The sequence below is a fragment of the Cornus florida genome, unplaced genomic scaffold, assembly GCF_030987335.1.
Source record: "Cornus florida cultivar Cherokee Brave unplaced genomic scaffold, ASM3098733v1 CherokeeBrave_3.0.0_Hap2_Chr01, whole genome shotgun sequence".
Taxonomy (NCBI): domain Eukaryota; kingdom Viridiplantae; phylum Streptophyta; class Magnoliopsida; order Cornales; family Cornaceae; genus Cornus; species Cornus florida.
Genome location: NW_026775571.1, coordinates 3,826,218 through 3,833,432, shown reverse-complemented (window position 1 = coordinate 3,833,432; position 7,215 = coordinate 3,826,218).

The window sequence follows — 7,215 nt, the reverse complement described above, 5'->3', positions numbered from 1 at the left end:
CGAAGACTGACCTGTTAACGGATCCAGATGCAGAAGCAAGAAACAAGACAATGATCTCCCAAGGCATAACACACCTCTAAGACCCTTTGATAATCTTCCATGAGGTCACGGAACCTGAAGGAATAAAGTGCGGAAGCAAAACAAGGACAAGGGTATGAAAACCCTACCGAAGGAAGGACCAAGGGTTAAATGGTCATTTTACCCTAAGAGGAAGGAATTGAACTTCCAACAAGTCAAACGAGATCAAAAAAATTCAAAAAAAACCTTTTGTAACTTCACATGAAGTCCTAAGGCCAAAGGAAGAGAAATCTCAAAAGAACCCTATCCCGGTTCGAACAAAATCCGACACCCTCTCACTAAAATGAGTATATCTTTTGCTAGGAAAAGAATCTGAAGCTGAAATTGATACCATTGGAAAGCTTACTTCAACGCGATCAGTTTAGACTCAAGAACGGACCAATTCGGAGTTAAAATGAAGAAGTTACATCAGTTTGAAATTTGAAATCCAAAATTGAAAACTCTGGAAGACTTGAACCGGTTCAACATTTCTTGAACCAGTTCAACTTTGGAAGTATGCCCAAGCTGAACCAAAATGACACCTTGAACCGGTTCAACTATTCTTGAACCGATTCAACTTGAACAAAATGCTAAAAATGTAGTAGAAACAGTGTTTTAGTAGAAAAACGAGTTTGCGACACGATTTTTGAGATCAAGATGACATTTTTCAGAAAATTTTTGTGAAGAAACTCCCCATAAAATCACATTTTCTATGTGACAGAGTCAAGAACGGAATTTATTTCCCAAAGAAAATTCCCAAAATGCCCTTGGGCCGAGTTTTTCAACAAAAAGGTGAAATGAGTCCATTGGAGGCTCAAAACACAAACGAAAGGGTTTTTCATGGAAACGATCATTCACGCAAATGTAAATGATGATTTTGAGTACGCGGGAATGGTCCGCGGCTCCTGAAAATGGTCGAGTCAAAATCCAACCCCCCCACGGCCAAAAAGGCGAAAATTAACTTGAAATGGAAAAAGTGAAAACCAAAATTAGGAAATGGTTTCAAATGACCGTTTGGCCCTTGGCCATACTTCATACATGATTAATGAGACCCTATGAAAGAAGGAAAACGGAATTCCCACACCCGATGCAACTATGACAAAACAATAACTTGGCATTTTTCAATATTTTCATAAAATTTCGTGAAGTCAAAAATTATATGGGATACCAATTACATGTCATTAGCCTCCAGCCTTATCTCATACATGTCAAATATAATACAAAGGGTGTACTTATGTACACATTACATATATGGAGTCAAATAATACAAGTTTTGTCAAAATAAACAAAAGTAAACATGATATGCTAACATGTGCATATTCAATATCATCAAAAATACTTCAAGACTCCTAGTCTGTCTAAGAGTGCTATGTATCCCACAACAAAGCTTCTTTACCTGCAAAACACCCAGTAACTTCAGGGTGAATAAACAAGACTAACAAGTTTATTCGTAGGGGATGAGCATGCATCGACTCGATTTCTTTGAGATTTTTAGGACTAATATAATATAGTTCAAAAGGGATCATATCTCCTAACGTCTATGTCAAAGATTAGACTCAGGGATCATCCTAAGCTACCATGGAGCATGAGCGACAAGAATCATGATATATATATATATATATATATATATATATATATATGAAACAAGTCAAGATTGGGATAATCCAAAAACACGATGAGGAGGCTACTTGAACATAGATTAACATGAATTGCATTATCAACACAATTAAACAAGGTTGGAGCATTCCAATTTACACGATAGGGTTAATACACGAAGTCAAGAACATGGCATAATATCTATGTTATTAGACAATGTTGGAACCATTCACATAACACGAAAAGAGTTACACAGGACATCAAGGATAATGCATAATATCTACGCAATTAAACAAAGATGGGATTTTCCATAAAACATGAAAAGGAAGATATATGGAGTCGGGAGCAAGGCATAATATCTATGCAATCAAACAAGAATGGAACAATCCATGAAACACGAAAAGAGTTATACGTGAATCAAGAATAAGGCATAATATCTATGCAAGTAAACATGATTGGAGTATTTCACATACACGACAAGTTTGAATCTTCAAGGAATAGCAACTTGAAATTTAAAGAGTGAAATCAACCAATGCGGAAACTTGGATATCGCCCGGATTAAAACCGTACTCTTCGGATCACTTTAGGGTTACCAACCCAAGGGTATCTTCCTCTAGTCTTGGGATCACTTTAGGGTTCTTAACCCAAGGGTTCCTTCCCCTGTTCTTGGGATCACTTTAGGGTTATCAACCCAAGGGTACCTTCCCCTATTCTTGGGATCACTTTAGGGTTATCAACCCAAGGGTACTTTCCCCTGTACTAGAACCAAGTCCTAGCCATGACAATTCTTGATTGATATCCTAAGTCCCAAAATCAACAAGTTGTGCAAGCCAAGATTGCATTAAAATACAAGAAATGCATTAACTACGTTTCATGCACAACCAAGATTTTGGAACACACAAGTCATGCCCTAAGTTCATCAACTATAATGGCATGTGAAATGTCAAGAAAACATAGTATGCATCTATATAGATTAGAATCAAGATATATATCATAAGAAATCCATTGAAGTACATATACCACAAGTATAAGATACATGACTCAATTACTTACTAAACAACACGAGTAATCAAACCATTCCAAACTACCTTAATGAGTTCAAGTCATAAGAAATCTAGATACATGATGAAAAGCTAAAAGCTCATGAAAGACAAGTCCAACATCAAGTTACCATGTGATTTAAATTCCATACAAAGGAAATAAGCAAATGTAAGTTTCAAAACTTATAAAATTATTCTCAATTGATACATGTGAAGGAGCTTGTCAAGAAAAGCATGAATTCTAAGCTAGACACTTAATCAAGACCAAGAAGCTATTGAATGGATTTTAATTATTTCATTTAATTAAAATCTCTAGTTTTTGAAATTCATCTAAATGATCTCAAATTAATATATGTTATACAACGTGTCAAGACTTGATTTACTAGCACGATACAAGTGATTTTCATGCAATGTACGGTCATGAGTACTAAACTTTAATACTAGAAAAATAATAAATGAAAAGTTTCAAAACTTAATCAAATATTCTAGATTTAATATATGTGAAACTATATGACATGCATATCAAGAATATCAAGTCGGAAATCCAATGGAGTGAATAGCACACTCGGAATAAATTAATTAATCAAATTAATCATTTGTCTCTAGATTTTAAAACATCATCAAATATTCTCAAATTCACATATATTGAAGAGTATGCTAGGGCCTAATTTAATATGCTAACACACATCGATTTCAAGCTAGTTAAGGCCACATGATTTAATATTTTATTCAAGATAAATATTAAATAAAATCTTCGTGACTTATCTAAATGATCTAGATTTAATATATGTCAATGACCATGTTAAGGGGTAATTTAATATCATGCCACATGTTTAAAACAAGTCATGACCAACCGGGAAAAATTAAATCTTACACAAAGAAATGGTGTCCATAGGGGCATGGATGCATAGTTCTTCAGAATCATTTTCTTTTCTTGGGATGTTTTTCATAAATATCTTTTAAAAATATTTTATTTCAGGGATTTTAAAGAAAATATCTTTCGGAAGATACTTTCATTCTGGGCTAGTTTTGTAGTTAACCCTTTTTGTAGGGGCCATTGTGCAATTAACGAAAGTTATTGCAAAATATCTCGTTTTGAGCCTGGATCCTCGCACGGGATTCATTTTCGCATTTTGTCGAGTTTTGTACTCTTACAATTTCCTCCCGGACATTTTCCCCAGTTTTAGGGATTTCTGACCCTAGTTGCCGCCGAACTTGTTCGGAGCATATTTCTTTATTCGGGACTTGGTTTTTGACACCGTTTCTTTCGTTATTCATATTTTATCATCTCGGTTCTTTTTTGTTCACGGAGTTTCACCGTTTAAGCGCGTTTACTCAAATTTCATTTTTCCGGACCCGGCGGGGCCCTTTCGGAGCACTTTTAGAGTTTTACTATAAATATAATGTCTTAAAGTGAAAAATCACTTTTTCTATCATCTTCCTCCCTCTTTGGCCGGCAGCTATGGAAGTACCTTGGGCTACCACCTTTTCTTCTTCTCCTCCACTTGATTTCCTTTGTAAAGAGTCTTCCGCCTTAACGTTTATCGTAGGCCTTGACGTGTTCTACATTTCCCCCTTATTAGAATCCATTTCTGACCACTTTTGAGTTTGGGTTTCAAGTTCGAGTTTGGATTTTCTTGGTACCTCAAAGGTTAAAGTTGCTTCCCTCATTGTCCCCGGTATAACCTAGGAGTATCGTCGGATTTAGAACATTTTTCTTTCGGTGGGGATTTGAGATTTCATCTTAAATTGAGGTAGGGGATGTTATAGTTTATATTCTTGATGTATTACATACTATTGATGCTTACACAACTCATTTACATGTCTATGTATTAAATCTAGAAACTTTATTTATTTATTTATTTTCTTGTATGAGATTTAATTCTCCCGGTTGGTTATAGCTTAGTTTAAACTTTTGGCATACTATTATATTACACCTTAATATGATCATTGACATATATTAAATTGAGAGCATTTGGACAAGTATTAAAGTTTTTATTTAATATTTTTCTTGAATAAAAATTTAATTCATGTGGCCTTATCTAGTTTGAAATCAAAATATAATGTCATATTATATTAGGCCCTAGTATACTCTTCAATATATGTGAATTTGAAAGCATACGAAGATGTTTTAAAATCTAAAGATAATTAATTAATTTGATTAAATAATTTATTTCAAATGCATTATTTACTCCATTGGATTTCCGGCTTGATATTATTGATGTGCATATCATATACTTTCACATATATTAAATCGGGAATATTTGATTAGGTTTTGAAACCTTTCATTTATTATTTTTCTTATATGAAGGTTTAGTTATCATGGTTGTAGCTTGCATGGAAATCACTTGTATTAGGCTATTAAATCAAGTCTTGGCATGTTTTATAATATACCTTAATTTGAGAGTATTTGGATGAGTTTTGAAATCTAGAGATTTTAATTAAAAGAATTAATTAAAACCTATTCAATGGTTCCATGAGCTTGATTAAGTTTCTAACATGGTATTCATGATTTCTTTGACAAGTTTCGTCACGTGTATCAAATTGAGAATAATTGGATAAGTTTTGAAACTTATCTTTAATTATTTTCTTTGTATGGAACTTAATTCACATGGTTGTAACTCTTATTTCATGGGGCTATTAGCTTTTTATCATGTATCTAGACTTCTTGTAACTTGACTCCATTATCTTGTAACTTGACTCCATTAATGTGTTTAATGAACTAGCACAATTGTCTTAGAATGATTTAATTATCCATGTATTGATTAGTAAATAATTAAATCATTAATCTTATACTTGTGGTATATTTACATCAATGGATTTCTTGTTTTTAAAATCTTAGTTTGTAGTCTATGTAGATGTATACCATGATCTCTTGACATTTCACATGCCATCATAGTTGAGAATTTAGGGTATGACTTGTGTGTTTTCAAAATCTTGGTTGTGCATGAAACGTGGTTAATGCATTACTTGTACCTTGATACTATCTTGATTTGCACAACTTGTTGATTTTGGAACTTGGGATATCAATCAAGAATTAACATGGCTAGGAATTGGTTCTAGTATGGGAGATAGAGAGCTCCTTATACTATAGTGTGCACTAGGGGAAGGTACCCATGGGTTAGTAGCCCTAAAGTGATCTCAAGAGTACGGTTTTAATCTGGGCGATATTCGAGTATCCACATTGGTTGATTTTACTTTTTAAATTTCAAGTTGCTATTCCTTGAAGATTTAAAACTTGTTGTGTTATGTGAAATGCTCCAATCTTGTTAATTGCATAGATATTATGCCTTATCCTTGATTTCATATATCATTCTTGTCGTGTTAATTGGAATGTTCCAATCATGTTAATTGCATTGATAATGTGATCCTTGTATTCAAGTATCCTTCTTATTGTATTGTATGGATTATTCCAAACTTTGTTCAATTTCATTAATAATGCGATTCATGCTAAATTATAAACTTGTCGTATTCTTTGGATTATCCCAACCTTGTTCAATTTCATAGACGTCGTGATTCATGTTACTTTATGTTGATATGACTTAGGAATGATCCTATATAAACATCTTGACTTAGATTCTAGGTGGCATGAACCGTTTCAGTATTTATCGCATTTTAGGTTAAAAGTTCATAACTTTGGATACCTGTCTTGTTGCGTTACACTATATGCTTCTATGTTGTTTAAATTGCATGAGTGATGTGGTTTATGTTAGAAATACTCTAAGGTAGCTTAGGATGCTCCCTGGGTCTCATTTTGACATAAACGTTAGGTGGCATGAGCCCCTTTAACATGTTTCATCTTAAGGTGATAAATTTGTAAAATGCTAGGTCTATGCATGCTCATCTCCTACGAGTAACTTTATGTTTCTCACCCTAAAGTTATCGGGGCATTTTTTAGGTACAAAGACTTGGTTCGTGATACTCGTCATTCCTTGGATGACTTGTCACTTTTAATTTTCTATTTCATGCAAAATGTTAGCATGAAATGTCATTTTGTAGTTTATATATCAAAACTTGTATCCTTTATTTCATATATGTAATGTGTACATAAGTACACCTTTTACGATGTATTTGACTTGTATGAGATGAGGCCGGAGGCCAATGACATTTATATTGCATCTTATGTAATTCTTGACTTCATGAAATATTATGAAATATTAAAAAATCGCAAGTCATTACTTCACCATATTTGCATCGGGTGTGGGAATTCCATTCTTTTTCTTTCATAGGGTCTTATTAATCATGTACGAAGTGTGGCCAAGGCCCAAACGGTAATTTGATACCATTTCACATTTTTGGTTTTCAAAATTCCGATTCCAAGTTCACTTTTATCATTTTTTGCCGTCGGGGGGTCGGATTTTGAGTCGGGGCTTCTCGGTAGCTGCGGACCATTCCCGCGCACTTGGAATCATTTATTACACTTGCGTGCACATTTGTTTCAACCTAGAAATGTATTTAGGGTCAAATGCATACTTGGTGCAAAGTTGCATTTTCTGAGTTTTTAACCTTTTTCAGATCTAGG